Here is a 20,234-nt window from a genome sequence, read left to right on the forward strand (position 1 = left end):
TATTTGAGTAGCTTATTCATGAAAAACAATGTCAAAACTTCCCATCATAACATATTATGCCTATCTTTGTGAGTGTGTCCATGAAGTATCCATCCATGTAATATGAAAAACAGAGAGTTTTATTGAAAAGATATAAGAACATTGTACATGGGACAATGACACCTCAGTCCCGTTCAAAGTAGGCACCTTGGGATCTCACACAGTTCTCTCAATCTCTATCAGCTGCTTCATTGTATTTTCCTAAATCTCGCTGATGGTCTGAAATCTCTCCCCTTTCAAACCTGATTTTAGTTTTGGGAAAAGGCAGAAGTCACAGGGCACCAAATCTGGGCTGTAACAGGACTGAGTCAACTGCGTGATTTGATTTTTCACTAAAAAGCTTTGCAGAAGACGTGATGCATGATCCGGCATGTTGTCATGATGAAGCTGACAATCACCAGTTGCCCATAGCCGTGGCCTTCTGAATCATCTGAATAGTTTCCATGGAGGAGTATTCTTAACACAAAATTTTATGCAGATTTGTTGCTCTGCTTGCTGAGTCATTTTGAATGTGATGGCCACACAATACACATGCTCACTCAATTTTGTCTACCACCCCCACTTCACTGCTTCAGTGAAGTCATCATTATTCATGCATGTGCATTCCGGTCCACTCTCCTTGGCTGTCAGGTTAAACTGATGTTAAGTGAACTGTTTTCATTATATTAACCATGGCTGGATGATTTCCAGACAGACTATATATATATATATATCACATAATTTATATGTGTACATATCATATGCATATAGTACATATTTTATAGTATATAATTATAGTGTTATTTATCACATGCATATTGTTATGTACATATCAGACATATTAGAATGGTAAAAACAAGTAAACCAGAGATTGAAATCACTAATCATTAAGTGAGATTCTAAAGAAACATGATCAACAACTCCATGTAACTAGCCCTCTGCTGTGCAGAACTGGAACTGCAGGCCTGGCAGAGCTGGGTTACCAAATACATAAAACTCATTTTAGGGTATGTTGGGTCAAGAGATAATAGGCTAGGCTAGAAAAACATGTATAAAACAGAGCTTTTTTTTGTTTGCTTAGTTTTCACTTTTTATAGCCTTATTGGGATGTATGTAACTGACATACATCAGATGGCACATTAAGGGTATAACCTGATAGATGCTGTGTATGTGTAAGCCATGAAACATCACCATAGTCAAGAAAACGATTGCATTCATCACCTCCAAAGTTGCAATGACTGTTTAGTGTCCTTGTATACTACTTCTTTCATCTCTGCGCAGGTCTGTTTCTATTAATTTATTTTTCAGTATATTATGGGTTGCAGTTCCTTCCTCCTTTAAATATTGAATAGTATCTCATTGTATGGCAAACATAAGTTTTATTTTTCTGCACCATGGGTGGTTTTCTATTCCCCTAAACAGTCTTGAGCATCATTCTAGAAAGCAGCACACCACTTGGAACTAGTAGGATCCTTTCCAAAAAGGCTTCTTTCATTTGTTAGTTGTGTCCAGAGAGTGTTCAGTTAAGAAGAACTAATTGTCCCCAACTACTGAGATAGTATCCTTCTGAGTACTCTACCCAGTGTAGAGTTGCTCTCCACCCTAGAAATTAAAGTGTTCCCCTCCAGTTAGAAAGTTAATTTTCTTGTCCCTTGTGAGTTCTGAGGGGCATCCCTCTGGTTTTTGGTTTTGTTTGTTTATTTATTTTGGGGGGTGCTTTACACAGCCTCAGGTTGTTTTCTTACATTTATGTGTCCGTTAATTTTCAACCTAAAACTTGGAGAAGACTCTTAAAATCTTAGGAGCTGTTTCTTTTGGAAGCTCTTTCCTGCCAGGCACCCTGTCCTATGAACTGGAGCAGCCTTCACCTTCTCTGTCTTCTGCTTCTGTTTTCTAAACTCAGAGACGTGGGTTGCCAGGTGTTACCTGGCTTTTCCCTGAACAGTATAGATTGGAACAATCTCTCCAAACCACAATTCAGTGCAATCATAGCTCCCACTGAGTGTTTCCCCTCTCACAGAAATCACTGCCCTGATGTCCAATTAATGAAAAGTGTTGTTTTACAATTTAATTTAATTTATGAATTACTTTACGTAAGAGTGAAAATCAAATATCTATTATGCTCTTCTAAGCTTAAAGCAGAAACCCTCACCAATGTAAAAAATTTTTTCAAAGAGTTCTGAATTGTTTTTCTGTAAACAGTGCAATGTAAAATCTTTCATATCTTCCTATGAAATCTTCAGTGAAAATAACCAGTTATTATAAACTGCTGGTGGCAAATGTATTTTGACAATGTATAGAAACCCTTAGTCCTACATCAATAACTAAGAAGTAGACACAAACTTCAAATGGTGGAGAAATTTTCCTTGCTTGTATATCTCCAGAATCTACAAATTTATGTACACATAGAAAACACATATAAAATAACTGCTGAATAATGTTATGGCTAAGAACTAAATATGCCAATGTAGATATATAATCTTAAGTTATCACATTGGTATAGATTTCTAAATACAACTTGCCATTAAGATCTACAACAATTATAAATTTAAGATGAAAGAATTTATGATAGAAAATTTCCATTATTAAAATTAAGGGTGTCAATGCCTTGCAGCTTCATGGAAAAAAAAGTTACTATTTAGAAAAGGTAAAAATACAAAGAATATAAAAATATTTTTGATGCTATGTTAAAATACACATGGACATTAATAAAAACTAGAAAGGAATCTGGAATAATGAAAACGACTGATTTGTCAAGGTACGTAGATGGCAAACAACTCTTTATACGTGAATAGATATTTAGAGACTCAGTTGCTATTTAAAAGGGTAGTGTGCACATCAAATTGTTATATATTATATACTATATAATTTTATAGAGCTAGGTTGAATTTGGGTCTTATTGCCAAATATAGAAAATTAGTTTTCACTCCTGAAAGTCTCTTTCAAATTCATTGCTTCTATATGAAACTAAATATTAATTTTCCAGGTTATATAAAACTATTCATATTAGTAACCCAAGGGTGTTTTAATTTTCATATATGCTTGTGGCATAAGCTACACTGTAATAAATTGCTACTATTTTGTATGGTTAGATTTTGAAGGCTTTGAAATCCTTACTTTATGCTCCTATTTCATCATGTACACTGACAGTAGTTTCAGAATTGCTTGCAAGTGTAGAAATCAAGTGAGACTAGGAAAGCTCCACCATTACTCACACAAGTGGACTGCTGAAGTGACAGAATTAGGACTAATTTAAATATAACGGGTACCTTGTTTCATGTGAAGGAAGTGTAAGCCTTACTGATAACATGACATTACAATTATCTAAGGGAATAGTGAGCTTAAGGTCACCAAGTTAGATCTTGAAAAAGAAAGCGCACTTATTTGAGGAACAAATAGCTAATAGGTAAATAGAAACACAAACACACATATATCCACACACATTTGCACACACTATTCCAATTTAAAAATACACACATACACACACAACACATATAGATTTCCAAGAGCAAAATAAAACCCCTAATGACTAACCTAATCTCTCTAAGAATCTAAAATGCAAATCAATTGGCAAATGACTAACTTATGAGATAAATATGTCACTTTTGCATATAACTTCTCAATCAGAAAATAAAGCAAATAATAATAGAATGAAGAAATTTCTAAATCACACACATACACACACATGCCCACACTTAAAAAAAGGGAAGATGGCATAGTCTAAGAGATTAAAATAAATATCTTTCCAATTAAAATCTCATATGGTAATAAAATAACATTTAGTAATAGTGAGCACAATGCAGCTAAAGAAATATTACACAATTCAGCATAGTATATTTGATTAAGAAAACTCCATTTATGTGGATACTTAATGTCTGTAAAACATATAAATATCTTAATGTTAAATATATATGTTCTCTGCTTTGCTTTCAATAATATCCACATGTACCCTGTTTCTTTTGTAACATTGAAACAACCTGGCCTTCTATTCCTATTAAAATTCTTCTTTTGAACTTACTCCACAATATACACACATATTTCTGTCAATATCCTTAAGTTGTAAAAGACTGAGTCCATTTAGATTTCTGAGAAACCAACAAGGACATACTTATTATAGTTTTACCTTTATCATTTAGTGTAGTTTCCTAGAAATACTATAGTTAGTGTTGAACTCTAAATGCATATGGCAAGTAAATATGAACTTGAGGGGTCTTTTCATGCATATTTATTGTGTTTTAAGGAGAACCCTCATTCTTGCTTTTATAGAAGGATTTAAGAATTGATAAAATTGCATAACACACATAGAGGTGTACAGGGACATAGAGTGGCTAAGTGTGACCTTTGGTCTATCCTCACAATGTAGGCAAAGCTGTTCTTTGGGCCTCCCCTTAGTAATGACTAATTCCATCAATTAATATTTTGAACACCTATTACATTCTAAGAACTCTTCTTGTGTGCACATGACCAGTGTCTTCTGTGAAAAATAAGAATGTCTCTAAAGTAATTGCGTTGGATCTATTTGCTTTTTGTTCAGAACACAAATGCAAAACAAGCAATGTTATTTTATATCTTGACCATTTGCAGGCTGCTTTTCATTTTAGAATTTTTAAGAAATTAATTTAGTTATTAGGTGCCTACTACAGAAAACTGATAGCTGTATATTCTTGCATAAATTAGTTAAACTTTTCTTCTCTTTATATAACTTCATAGAGATATTAAGAAAAATACATTAATATCTATATATAAGTACACATATATTTATAATATAAATATATAAATGATATATTATCATATGTAAGTAAATATATATACATGCACATAAAAAGCTCTTAATAAATTATAGTTATTTTTTCTCATTGTCAGGATCCAGTGGAATTATAGATGTGTAAACTAGCTATGAAAATACAAAGGGGAATCCCCCAGCGAGACTGGAATTGTCTTCTGCAGGGCAGGCCCTTTATAGTACAGGCTTCCCCCTCTAGGTGAGTGTCCCAGAAACCCACTGTATCAGTGCATCACTTGGCATTTTTGCGACAGGCTGCATTCAGCTGCAGTGAATTTTTTTGAATACTCTTTCCACGTTTGCCCATTTCATGATGGGTGACTTACAAACACACCTGCCTATACCGCACTGAGTGTTCAGCAGTTTTTGATCAAAAACAGCATAACCCCTGTGTCCTACCCTCTCTATTTACCCAATCTTACCCTGAGTGACATTTTTTTGGTTTCCCCAGATTAAAAAAATCTTCAGAAGAAAACATTTTGCCCATGTGGAAGAGGTGAAACAAAAAATGGCAGAAGTACTAACTGGCATCAAAATTGATGAGCTCAAATAGTGTTTTGTGCACTGGGAAAAACTGTCTCTATAGGGTATTGCATCAAATGCAGAGTACTTTGAAGGTGACTGAAGTTTAAACATGTAAGAATAAATACACAATTTTCATAAATAAATGCCACTTTGGGGTCCCCCACTCACTAATAAGTGTTTCATAAAGGCCATACACAGAGCTGAGGGAGCAGTAGCAGGGATGTGCAATAGAAACTAAGGGATAGGTGGATGGCAAGCAGGAGGGTTAAGGGAGCCTTCCTGGAGAAAATGATTTAAGAGACAAACATTAAAGGCCACGAGAAGTTAGTAAAGGAGATGGAGGAGGAGAGGGAAAAAAAGAGGGACCAGAAAAAAGCTTTTTCTTAAAAATGAAGTGCAAGAAAGGGTATGACCAAGTCTCTTATGTGAGATATGTTATATGGTATATATAAGAGAAGTGAATTAAAAATTGAGTCTAGAAAAACACTGTGTACAACAGATTAAAGGGAATGTACAGAGAATAAATAAAGCTATATCCTGAATTCCTTTGGGATTTGCATAACTTGAAAATCAGCACACTAGGGATAGTTGAATTATTTAAATTGGTTATTTTGTCAGTTACAAGTTTTAGAATCCAAGTTCTCTCTAGTGGCATTGTCCTGGAGTTGAAATGAGACTTACATGATAATTCTGTACCCCCAAACTATTCTTTCCAACCCTAACTATACCACAGAATTCCTAAAATATACAAAAACACCTAAATCAAGCCATCTCTTAGCCCAGTCATTGTCTTTCCGAAATTCTGATAAAAGTTTGTCAAAACTTCACTAAATCACTAATATTGATAGCTGAGGAATTATAATAACAGTGCCGGAAGAATGGAAAATGGTAAATACTTTTAGTTTCAAAGAAAAAAAAACAAATATCAGATTTAGTTTTAAAGTCAATCCCAATATTGGGTCTAGAACTGTTTAAGGTATACTAAATGACTATCTAGAAAAATATTCACTGAGAATTTGCACAGGTATAAATAATATGTTTCTAAAGATAGAACTTATTTATTTCTTAATTAAGGTTAAGAGATAGTAAGACAATGAGAGCACAGTGAGTTGTATGTATATGATATTTATAATGGTATATTTGTAATTCAGGTGTTTCATAAAGCCTTATAGAAACATAACTACTAGGTACATGATGGCTAATGTAAAGAAATTTAGATCAATAATTTTCAGAAGGACGCTATCTAAAAGTTTCTATATTATGTGCAATTTCAAACTGCAAAGAAGTTTCTCACAGCATTTATATTTCCTTACTCTAGTTTTTCTCAACTTTTGTTACCTATGACCTGAATTAAAGTTTAGAAAGTATAGTAATCGTATATGTAATTGTATTTTGACAGAAATTCTTGTCTTAAAAAACAAAGTGCATTAAACGATGAAGTCAGGATTCAATCAACTTTGCTAGTGTGTAACAAGAGGTTGATACTAATAAAAATACATGTGCATTAGACCAATATAATAATCCACACTCAATTGAATAAAGTAAGTGCATAAAGGAATTGCAAATTAGCAATTTTGCTTGTGAGCGAAAGTGGAAATTGAAGTTGGGATTAGTAAATCCTCAAGTTGACTATGTATTATAACAGAAACAGGTCTTCCATACTAAAGTAGTATTTAGAAGAGGGGCCATGATAATTTTATAATGACACTGATCATAACAACAGGGATAATAATGCCTCACAATTTCGTAAGTGCTATAGTAAAAATTAACCTATGTAATCTTCATGACAACTTTATGAGGTATTATTATCTTCACTTTGCAGATGAGAAAACAGGCACAGAGAAATTAAATAACAGCCCAAAGTCACACAGGTAATACTCAACAGGCAACTTGACTCTTATGCAGGACACAACATTTTTAAAAGGTAAAAGGAATATTTAGGAATTACCTTTTATGGTTATAATATTATATGAGGAATTAATATTTGAAATGAAGACAAAGGATTGTAGAACAAATTATTGAAGTTCATAACTACTTCAAACTTTGAATAGCTTTCTTGGGAAAGAGGCTGGACCTCCTTCTATGGCTCCAAGGAAAAGCAAGGACACAAAAGGCAGTATATTTTTAACATAAATAAAAAAAAACTTTATAATGCACCAGCTGATGAGTTTTGATTAATCATAGATGAAATTGCAGAATTGCAGAGTTCAAGGGATGAAGTATAGATAAAGGTTTCTTCAATAATAGCAAAAATATTTTATACTGTAATGTTTGTGAACATCTGTAATTGCCTTCCTTTACCTCTAAATGGGCAACGATGCAGTGGTCATCCATTATGGATTTAAAAGCTTATTACCAACATGCAATGCATTTCAAAAGAGACATTTATGTGCTCAAAGAGCCAATTAGCATGCTCTAAGTGTAACGTTTGCATACATCTACATCTAATTTTACTGGACATACTTTCAATTCAACTAGCAAAGATAAAAAAGCTATCCTCTTTTTCCCCTTTAAAAAAATTACCAGGAAGAATAATTTTTATTTATTCCATATCTCGTGTTATTGAGTTAACATCAAATCATTTCCCCTAAACAAACAAAAAATCTTATTTATTCTCTGTATTTTTCTCCTATATTCTGTGCTTAGCAACACATTAGGCTGCCTATTTTGCTCTAAATATATGAATAACTATCTATATACCTTCCATTCATATTTAACTATGATTTTGTCATAATGTAGACATTAACAAACACACAAGTTCATCTCACTACTTTTTAATGTTCTGAATACTTACCATATTTTTGGACTATAAGACATACCTAGGTTTTAGAGGAAAATAGGGAATAAAAATTTGAAGCAAAACGTGGTAAAATATTTAATAACATAAATAACATAATATTTCACCAATGTAAATGTAAAAAGAACTCAACAGGATCATTAACAACCGTCACTCCTCCCAAATTTGGGGGAAGGGAAAGTACATCTTATAGTCTGAAAATATTGTATATGTATTCTCTCTTATTGTTTCTGTTAGCTTTTATTTAAATATATCTTAACTTGCTTTTATTTTAGCAGCATTATTCTAGTAGGTAATTTACATAACTTATGTGTTTTAAAATTCTACCAGGGCACGCCATGAAGGCCTTGAGCTTGTTTTTCAGACTAAGGACATAGTACATTCAAATAAATGAAAATCTACTCAAATGCTCATAGAAACAAACTGAGCTCTCTTCAAATATGAAGTGAAACATGTATCTCTTCATATAACCCAAATCCAGTTGGGCCATCTTGAAACAAGTTTCTATCCATTTTTAATGAAATAAATAAATATTTAATATTCAAATGGGACTCTGGGGGCATTAAGGGAAAATTGTATATGAATATACATATATTAACATACATGTGTAAATATATATATGAATATATATGTGAATATACATATATATATATATATATATATATATATATATCCTCACTGGGAAACATAAAGGAGATTTATATAATATACCAAACAAAAATTTCAAACAAATGATCTTAGATACATTTCTTCTTCCCCAAACTTCTCACTTATAACAAGAAAAAAAAATCTCCCATTTCTCACCTACTTTCTTTAGCGTATTTCCTTTATGGGCACGTTGCTCACCACTTAAAATCCTCTTTTCCTTGCCATACTGTTAAAACAACACTGTAATGAATATATATCTCCATCCTCACTCACCTTCCCCTCCATTCCATTCCTTGGCAAATTCTGACTGATAAAGTTCTTTACCTTGTAACCTCTCTTTAGGTATTTTCAAGTTACCACTAGAAATTTGTCTATTTTTATATTTTTAAAATAGCTATGATGTTAATATAAGTCAGCAATACCCAAGTCAGTACTTGCCAAACCCATACTGGCCAATGTTAATAAGTGGTAAGGCTTATTTTATAACAAGTCAGGATACCAAAAGAATTGGTAATTATATGAAACAGTAAAAGGTTTCGTATAATGAGAAAACCTAAAGTTTAAGTTACATGAAACAATGAGAAAACCTAAAGTTTAAATTATATGCAATGATAAAAAGGTTTCATATAATGAGAAAAACCTCTCTTTTAAAAACCAAATCTAACTGTAAGAAACATTTCTTGTGTAAATAAATTCTTCATTTTCCCACAGGATCATAACAGATAATACTGTAATTAGCTACCAAGTTCTGTCGTTTGTTTGTTTACATATTTCTTTTGTCTAGCCCTTTTGATTCATGGATGATCTTCTTATCTCATTGCTGCTCCCCCCAAAAAAATTTAAGCAGAGGGTATGTTTCAGTGAAGAGCCATAAAACCATAATAACCTTGGAAAAAACTGTGCTCCTCATATGTTTTATACTAGACAGATTAAAGATATGGTCCAAGCAGTATGGAGAGAATATATGTATTATATTACATACATAATATATTCATGGATAGAAAGATGTTTATTTTGATTAGATCAAATCACTTTGAAGGACCAGTTCTGCTGTAAATTATTTAAAAAGTTGTGTCTTCCCTCTATACATCTCTACGCCTCCCAATGTGGAGTCTCCCTATGCCCTGCATAAAGATAGAGAATAAAATTGATTGAAAGTGCTTCAAAATAACACACAAATACCATTTGATTTCACCTATATGTGGAATCTGAAGAACAAAACAAACAAACAAAATAGGAACAGACTTACAGAAACACAGAATAAACTATCAGCTGTCAGAAGGGAAGGGAGTTGGGGCTGGTGGTGAAAAAGGTAAAGGGATTAAGCAGGACAGATTGGGAGTTACAGAACAGTCACGGAAATGGAGATTACAGCATGGGGAGCATAGTCAATAATACCATGAAAACTATATACGGGGCCAAGTGAGTACTTGAACCATTGGAGAGACCACTGCAAAGTACATGATTTCCTAATAACTCTGCTGTACATCTAATACAGAATAATTTTGAATGTAAGAAACTAATACAGAATGATTTTAAATGTAAAATGTAACTGAAAAAAATTTTAAAAGACAATAGCAGGAATGCCATACACTCATGGGTTCATGGAAAACTAAAGGTTGAGGAAATGGAGAAGAAGAGCCTAGAAAGTGGGATTAAAGGAGAAATATGAGAGGGATTAAAAGGAAAGCTCTTGGAAAAATGCCTAGACTCTGTTGCTATTAAAAGGCTTTTACCAATATATTATCTCAATATTAGGTTGATCCACATGAAATTGCAGGTATTAGATAATATTTTGACCTACAAAACTTGATTACATATGTTTCAATTAATTGGTTGATATTTAGTATTAGATTTGTATAATTAATCTCATGCTTTTAATAAATTCTGGCACCTGCATATAGCTTGTGAGGCTTAATGACCTTTTAAGAAATTGAAAGGAGGTAGGGGCTTCCAGTAAGTGGGAATGGAAGCTTGATATACACAAATTCATATATGTGTGTGTGCACATGTGTGCATATATTTAATGTGTGGTAGATCTCACACACATGATAATAGTATATTTTACATTTTAAAAGTAACAAAGTGAACACACTTTTACCATCTCACAAGAAACAGAAAATGTTTTTAAATATTAATTAAAGGTTGACTCTAGATGGTGTTGAGCCTTAGGAGCATCTGATTTAAAATAACATAAAACAAAACTCAATCTGTGGTTTAAGGAAGCAACCTATTTTAAATTCTCTGTGAAATTTCTTTTCATCAGCAGTTTGACAGGTGGAAAGCAGTGATTTGGAAGAATATATTTTTGTCTTATGCTCACACACAATGCTCTATATGTTCTTTTAGAAAGAGTGCAGGCTTGGAGAAATGCTTTTGTCTAGCTCTTGTTGATGGAAGGCATGACAGGGGTGTGCCAGGGGAGGGGCTTTGCTCTCAAGGACTCTAAGGAGATGCAAGGTTGCTTTCTGCCAAGTCAGTTAAACAACAGGCAAAACTTAAGATATGTAGGTGCCACACAAGAGCAAAATACTGCCAAAAATTCATCAAGCACCCATTATTGAGAAAAATAATTTGAAATATGTTTTGTAAAATATAATTTTAGAAGAAAAATATGAGAGGTAGCATATTATTTATATCTAGTTTGATGCTTCTCTTTATTGCTTTTTCTCACAAGATTAAACCCTGAAAATTCAAAATAAATCTGGATGTGAATTGCATAGAAAGTCAGTTTTTCTATATCATTATTGTGGTGATAAATTAATAACTATATTGGATAACTTTTTTAAAACAATTAACTTACACAAAATAATATTTATGTACACACTTGAGTTACTTAATTGTTCTTTATAACACCCATGTGAGAGAGGTGCTATGAACATGTTCATTATATAGGTAAACAAACTGGAAAACTTAGACCATATGAATAAGAACTAGTGAAGCAGGGTTTCTATCCCAAGCAGTAGCACTCTGGATTTTTGCTTATAAACACTACTTGTGAATATCTTCTTGTAATATTTTGGTGTGCCTATATTATCTATTATGTATTTTTCTCAAACATGTAGAAATATATGTTGAATTCAAAGGGTAAAACATGTTCCTCAAACCACATAGCAATAAATTGTAATTTCCCTAGAAATATTTCATACTCTCTCTCTATATATACATATACATACACACACACACATACACATGCATGGATGTAATAGGGTAAACAACTAATTGGAATATTCTCAAAAATTTACCACCCTCCCATAAAAGTAGAATGTGTTTGAATACTAGTCATTATAGTGTTTGCTTGTTCTTGCAAACAGATGATTTTTCAGTTTTTTGAATCTGTATAAGAACAATGTGTTCTTGATTACATTATCTCTACATAGCACATATAGTGATTAATATATCATTATTTTTGAAAGATTGTTTTTGTTTATTGTGCTTCTTTCATTCATTCATGATTTGGAAGTCTTTAACTATATGGAAAAATTCAATGTATGGAAACATTAAAAGTATTGAAATATTTAAAGTACAGAAATATTTAAAACACGAAAAGAAGCAATTTTTGAGCATGTTGTCTACACATTTTGTGCGTTCTGCATTGATTCCTATTTGACTTTTCCCCAGAACAAAGATTTCTGCTTAGTACCCATGAATGTTGGGACAGGCAGGTACCACATCTAATTCCAGCATAAAATGAAAAATGATATTCGTCTAGTCAGTGTATGTAATTCATCACAGTGATGTGTGGCCCCACTCAGTCCAATGAGAGTGTACTTTTGACTTTTGCTGTCAAGTTGGGGGTCTGTGTAGTCTTTCTTGACCCTGTGCTTGAAAACTTGGTGTGCCGATAACACTCCTGAAACTAACACTGAGGTTATCCCACCTGCAAGAAGACAGCCTGAAGTCAATGTTAATCCCCAGAAAAGGGATAACCAACAAAAGTGCAAATAATGAGAGTCAGAGCCCTAACTGAGCAATTTTGGAAATATACCCAAATTCTGGATTTTTACAATGGGTGGATCAATGTATTTTGTCAATTGTTTAAGCCTATTTGCTAGGCATTATATTATTTTCAACCAAAAGCATGATACATGTCAGAATAAATTTCAAGGGTATCGAACATTTAATATTTGAAAGGACACTGAGGTGAGACTCGCCTCATCTAAAGATAAAACAATTCCAATACTCATGTTCAATGCAAGAAGTGACTTTAACAATACATGTTTTAAGATTCTATTTATTTATTTTTAGAGAGAGGGAAAGAGATAAAGAAAGTGAGAGTAACATCAATGTGAGAGAGAAACATTGACTAGTTGCTTCTCCAACACACAGCCCAGGCATGTGCCCTGACTGGGAATTGAACTGTCGACCTTTCACTTTGTGGGATGGCTTCCAACCAACTGAACCACACAGAGCACAGCAACACATTTTTACATTTCTAATTTTTCCCAGCTTTATTGTGATATAGTCAGCATATATTATTGTGTAATATTACGATGTACAATGTGATCATTGGATATACATATATAATTTAAAATAATTACCACAATAAGGTCATTAATAATATATTTTTAAAAAGCCAGTTTAATGTTCTTACTGTCCAAGAATCACAACCTTGAAATAATGTCTAAAATGGACAAAACATTAATTAAAAAAATGGAGTGTCCCACCAAGTACTATGCTGGAATGGTAAAATAGATACAAAGATCATCGAAACACAAAACCTCTAATTATATTAATTATATCATCTCTTTAATGACAAATACTTTATTTTTTAAACACTGGTATTTCTCACAGACATAAATTCTGAAGATTGGCATTTCTTCCCATTTCCTTTTCTTTCTTCCTTCCACAATTCAAAAACACTGAATATTCTCTATTTATGAAAGAATATACCATTGGCTGAGAAAGCTGTAATAAATAAGCTTATTCATTTTTAGGAAAGGAACACGATGACCAAGAATTAGGGAGGTAAACACAGAAAGAGAAAATATGAGAATGGCTTTGGTTTTGTTTTCTTCTTGATTATGATAAATTAAAATACGAATTCCTCACATACAAAGTGAATTTTCCTCTCAAGTTAAAGCTGATTCAAGAAGCAATGAAATCACTGTAACTTAGATAAGAAGGTGGACTTCAAACCATTATCATATACATATCAATTTTATTGTTATGAGATTTTCTTGCCATATTCTTTAACAAAATGTCACAGGTATGAAGCTATTAGTATAGTTGAAGGAAAAGGTTAAACAAAACACTCGAAATATCTGACAGGTACGCTCTTATATAAATAAGCTAGAATTTATTGCAGTTGGAAAAATAGGTTAAAAATGAGTTTCAATGAAGTCAAATTATAAAATTCAATTTAAATGATATAGTCATGAGGTTTCAAACTTACACAATATTTTAAAATAGGAAATCTAACTGTTCTGAAAATAAAACTTTAATCCACATTTCACCTTCTCATCCACAATGAAGACATAACTCACTGCTGTTTAGATTTTCATGGGAAAATGTATTTAAAAACTGATATACACTAGAACATATTCCTACCTTGTTAGATAATGAACAGGGAGCAACTTAACTACCAATTTGCAATGGCCTACATCAGGGGCTCCCAACACTGGGGCCCCAGACTGGTATTGGTCCATGGCCTATTAGGAACTGGACATTAATCATATTAATATATGATTATATATTAATAATATATAATTGTTTCATTGTATGTTACAAGGTAATGATAATAGAAATAAAGTGCACAATAAATGTAATATGCTTGAATCATACTGAAATCACTCCCACCCTGGTCTGCAGAAAAATTGTCTTTCCACAAAACCAGTCCCCGATGCCAAAAAAGTTGGGGACCGCTGGTCTATGTGAGCACAAGACAGGTTTAATCAGCAGTGTCTCACTGACCTACAGTGGCCCACGCATGGCAGTTTGGTAAAGGTTGGATACACACTTGCAATGGTTTCTAAGTATTCTAAGCACTAAATAAACACTGTGAAAAACACATAATTGAAATTCAATAATGAGCTGCTCAGTGATTGATCATGTAAATCTGTTTTCAGGGCCTTTATGTTTGTAAGATTTGCCAGGAGAAATGTTAAGACATTTTGTTTTAGAGCTTTGTTTCTTCAAATGATGCACGTGTATGTGTTGGTGGTGGTGTTTTGTTGTTATTTTTAAAGGAAAACCTCACAGTATAGTTCACAGTTATTTACATTATTTTCTTAATTGGGTAACATGTTCCCTACAATGTAGTACATCTCCCCTGAAATCCAATTCTAAATTATTTCCAGCAGTGCACAGCTAGATATGTGCTTTCCCATAGCATATGGTACATCTCAGTAAACTTGTCTAACAATCATTTGTTTGTTTGTTTGTTTGTTTTAATCCTCACCCCAGACATGCTTACTGAATTTAGAGAAAGAGGAAGGGAGGGAGAGAGAGAGAGGAAGATAAACATCTATCTAAGGGAGAAATATTGATTTGTTGTGTCTCATATGTACCCTGACCAGGGACTGAACCTGAACCTGTACCTAGGCAGGTGCTCTGTCAAGGAATCAAACCCACAGCCTTTTGGTTTACAGGATGATACTCCACCCAACTGAGCCACACTGTCCAGAGCTCAACATGTTCCTTTTATTGTACCATTTACATGGTATATGCAAGGGGAGCAGAGTTCAAATGAACTCTTCCAAGTATAGAATTTTTTTATTTATTTTTATTGTATATTTTCCATTACTGTTTATTCCCTATATAACTCCCAATCACCACACTGATATCCATGTCCCTGAGTTCTTTTTCCTTTTTGCTCAACCCCTCCACCAGCTAATACCTACCCCCACAGATCTGTCAGCCTGCGCTCTATCTATGAGTCTGTCTCTATTTTTTTTGCATTTTTATTTTATTTTTTTTAATTTTATTTAGTTATTTTTCAAGTACAGTTTTTTGTCTGTTTCTCCCATCCCAGCCCTGCCCCGCCCCGTGCTCCCCACCTCCCTCCCATTTCCTCCCCCCTTAGTTCTCGTCCCTGTGTCCTTCCTATTTGTTCCTCCAAATCCCTCCCCTTTTTTCCCCTTAAATTCCCTTCCCTCTCCCCTCTGGTCACTATCCCCCTGTTCTCTATTTCAGTGTCTTTGTTTTTATTCTGCTTGCTTGTTTGTTTTGTTGTTTAGCTTCCTGTTAAAGGTGAGATCATATGGTATTTGTCTTTCAACACCTGGCCTATTTCACTCAGCATAATGCTTTCCAGTTCCATACATGTTGTTGCAAAGGGTAGTAGCTCCTTCTTTCTTTCTGCTGCATAGAATTCCATTGTGTATATGTACCACAATTTTTTGTTCCATTCATTTATTGATGGGCACCTAGGTTGCTTCCAACTCTTGGCTATTGTAAATTGTGCTTATGAACATTGTGGTGCAGAGAGATGCAAATTAAAACCACAATGAGATACCACTTTACACGGTCAGGATGGCTATCATAAACAAAGCAACAAACAACAAATGTTGAAGAGGTTGTGGGGAAAAGGGGTCCTTAGTTCACTGTTGGTGGGATTGCAGACTGGTACAACCATTATGGAAAACAGTATAGAATTTTCTCAGAAAACTAAAAATGGATTTGCCCTTTGACCCAGCAATTCCACTGCTAGGATTATATCCTAAGAACCCTAAAACACCAATTTTAGAGTCTGTCTCTATTTTGCTTGTTAGTTCATTCAGTTGGTTCCTTAGATTCCACAGATGAGTGAAATCATATGATATTTGACTTTTTCTGATGGCTTATTTCACTTAGCATAACGTTCTCCAGGTCCATCCATCCTGCTGCAAATAGCAAAATTTTCTTTTTTCTCTCCTTTTTTATGGCCAAGTAGTATTCCATTGTGTAAATGCCCCATAGTTGTTTTATCCACTTATCTGCTGAAGGACACTTGGGCTACTTCCATATTGGCAATTGTAAATAATGCTGCAATGAACATAGAGGTGCTTATGTTTTTTTAATTTAGTGTTTTGGATTTCTTCAGATAAATTCCTGGAAGTGGAATCACTGGATCATAAGGCAGATCTATTTTTAATTTTTTGAGTATCTTTATAATGTCTCCATAGTGGCCACACCAATCTGCTTTCCCACCAACAGTGCAAAATGGCTCCCTTTTTTTCCACATCCTTGCCAGAACTTGTTGTTTGTTGATTTATTGATGATGACCATTCTGACCTGTGTGAGGTAATATCTCATTATAATTTAATTTGCATTGCTCTGATTCATGACACTGAGCACTTTTTAATATGTTAATTAGTCATCTCTATGTCCTCTTTAGAGTAGTGTCCATTCAGGCCCTATGCCCACTTTTTATTAATTTTTTGTTGTTGAGTTTTATAAGTTTTTTATAAATTTTAGATATTAACCCCTTATCAGATATATCAGAAAGTATGTTCTCCCATTCTGTGGGTTGTCTTTTTATTTTGTTGATGGTTTCCTGTGCTGTGCAAATACTTCTTAGTTACCTAGAAATAAATCTCACCAAGGATATAAATGATCTGTATGTGGAAAGTTCTAAGATACTGAAGAAAGAAACTGAAGAATATACAAGTAAATTGAAGCACATACTCTGTTCATGAATAGGAAGAAATAACATCATTAAGATGTCCATACTACCCAAAGCAATCTATAGATTCAGTGCAATTCCTTTAAGATACCAATGACATATTTCAGAGAACAAGACTGACTATTTGAATAATTTATATGGAACCACAAAAGTCCCTGAATAGCAACAGCAATCTTGAGAAAGAAAAACAAAGTTGGAGAAACCACACTACCTAATGTCAAACCATACTAATCAAATCAGCATTATACTGGCATAAAAAAAGACACATAGATCAACAGAAGACAATAGAGAGTACAGAAATAAACCCACACTTGAATCATCAATTAATATTTAACAGAAGAAGTAAGCAAATATAATGGGCTAAAGATTGTTGATTCAGTAAATGGTTTTGGGAAAAGTTAAATAAATATGTGCAGAAAAAATAAACCAATATCACCTTCATGTGTCACGCACAAGAATAAATTCAAAATGGATTAAAGATTTAAATGTTAGACCCCAAACCATAAAAATTCTGGAAGAAAACATAGGCAGTAAAATATCTGATATTGCTCATAGCAGTATTTTTTCCTGATATGTGTCCTCAGGCAAGGGAAAAATAAACAAATGGGATTACACCAGGTATATACTTTTAAATCACTTGCTTGTTTTCTATTCTTTATCTTGTCCTTCTACTTTGCAATGCCCAGTAACTCCAAATTCTCAGCCTCTTAGTTTCTGTAGGTTAAGTCAGCCCAATTAACATGTTGCACTTTAGGCTGTGACTTCCTTCATCTTAATTATTCATTTATAACTACCCTACCTTACATCTCTGAAAGTAGATTAGTTTTAGAAATTTTACTTTTAATTATTTTTCGAATTCAAAAAGAAGTTTAAGAGGCTGCTATTATTACATGTGGAAATTATTTATTTGAAAATAAATGTGTGCACACACACAAGTGCACACACACTGTGTGAACAGATCCTAACCATGTATGGATAAGATAGTTATTTAAAATAATGCCAATGCTCTTTTCCAACTGGAATCATGGGGGGAGGTTGCAAAACAAAATGAGAAGAAGGTTCCTGCTGTGCCAGAAACCCTTAAGAAAACACAAAGGAATTTCGCAGAGCTGAAGATCAAGTGCCTGAGAAAGAAGTTCGCAAAAAAAGATGTTTCGAAAGGCAAGGAGGAAGCTTATCTATGAAAAAGCTAAGCACTATCACAAGGAATATAGATAGAAGTACAGAATAGAGTTGAATGGCTAAGAGGGCAAGGAAAGCTGGCAACTTCTATGTACCTGTGGAACCCAAATTGTCATTTGTTGACAGAATCAGCAGTATCAGTGGTGTGAGCAGGAAAGTCCAAAAGGTGCTGCAGCTTCTTTGCCTTCACCAGATCAATGGCATCTTCATTAAGCTCAACAAGGCTTTGATTAACATGCTGAGGATTGTGTAACCATATATTTGCAGGTGGGAACCCAAACCTGAAGTCAGTAAATGCATTGATCACAAGAATGATTATGGCAAATTCAACAAAAAAATGAACAGCCCTGAGAGATAACACACTGATTTCTCAATTTCTTGGTAAATATGGCATAATCTACATGAAGCGTCTGATTCATGAGATCGATACTATTGGAAAACACTTCAAAGAAGCAAACAACTTCCTGGAGCCCTTCAAATTATTTTCTCCACAAGATGGAATAAAGAAAAAGACCACCCACTTTCTAGAAGGTGGAGATACTGGGAACAGGGAAAACCAGGTCAACAAGTTTTAGAAGTATGAACTAAGGTATCTACCATGGTTATTTTTGTAATCTTCCCAATTAATAAATAGCAACTGCTTTAATATTGAAAATATGTATACATAATAACACTTGTATATCAGCCTGTAGTGGAAGGTGCAATCAGAATATAGCATGTCAAAGGGTAGATTTGGAGAAAAGTGGTGAGAAATGGATTAAGTAAGAGAAGGACTAATTTTCCAGGGTGAAGGCTGTATCAGAAGGTACCAAAAGTCCTTTGGGAAACACAGATATTTCAAAAGATGAGAGTAAATAAAAATCTAACCTAAAAACCCATAGCAATGAATTGATGTGATAGAACAACATCATCAATGCAATCAAAATTCAAGATTCCATGTTAAAAGTAATTTAATATAAGCCAAGTTTTACTCTTTACTATATGAATTATATAATTGAAAACTCACTGAAATCCCAACACAGAGATATATTTACATCTTTGTTTTCTTTAAAGAAAAAGTAGAGTTAGACCTGACTGATGTGGCTCAGTTTATTGGGTGTTGTTCCACATAGCAAAAGGTCACTGGTTTGATTCCCATTCAAGGCACACACCTGGGTTGCAGGTTTGGTCCCCAGTTGGGGCATGTGCCAGAGGCAACTGAGCAATGTTTCTCTCTCACATCAGTGTTTCTCTCCATCTCTCTATCCCTCCCTTACCTTTCTCTAAAAATAAAATCTTTAAAAAGATAGAGAGATGCTTAGTTTAAAAAGTTAACTAAATTTTTTACAAGATATAATTAAGAAGGGATGACTCATATAATCTTCTTCAAGGATCCATATGTAATTATATATGATTTCTTGACAGTCTTAATAGACTATGAATAAAAGTTTTATCAAATGCTTTTCCCTTGCATATAAACTGGCCTACAGAAATTGAAAACAACAAAAAAACTTTTAGAAGGTTTTTAGGCATTTAATTTGAAATAAGAGAAAGACAAATATGTAACCTATACACTTTTATTGGAGCTTTATTAAGAAAATTGTTTTATTAAAGGCTCTAATATATCATGCAACATATATGTCTAACTTCATGTATTTTTATTTTAAGTATATTTTATTGATTATGATATTAGAGCT

General features: G+C 33.5%; 1 pseudogene; it reads left to right on the top strand.

Annotated features, from left to right (window-relative positions):
* Positions 1 to 19,133, top strand: part of LOC119042905 (60S ribosomal protein L7-like) — a 74,446-nt pseudogene extending 55,313 nt beyond the window's left edge.
* The last annotated feature ends 1,101 nt before the right edge of the window (positions 19,134 to 20,234 follow it).

The sequence above is a fragment of the Artibeus jamaicensis genome, unplaced genomic scaffold (genome assembly GCF_021234435.1).
Source record: "Artibeus jamaicensis isolate MK-2021 breed Jamaican fruit bat unplaced genomic scaffold, CSHL_Jam_final contig_332, whole genome shotgun sequence".
Taxonomy (NCBI): domain Eukaryota; kingdom Metazoa; phylum Chordata; class Mammalia; order Chiroptera; family Phyllostomidae; genus Artibeus; species Artibeus jamaicensis.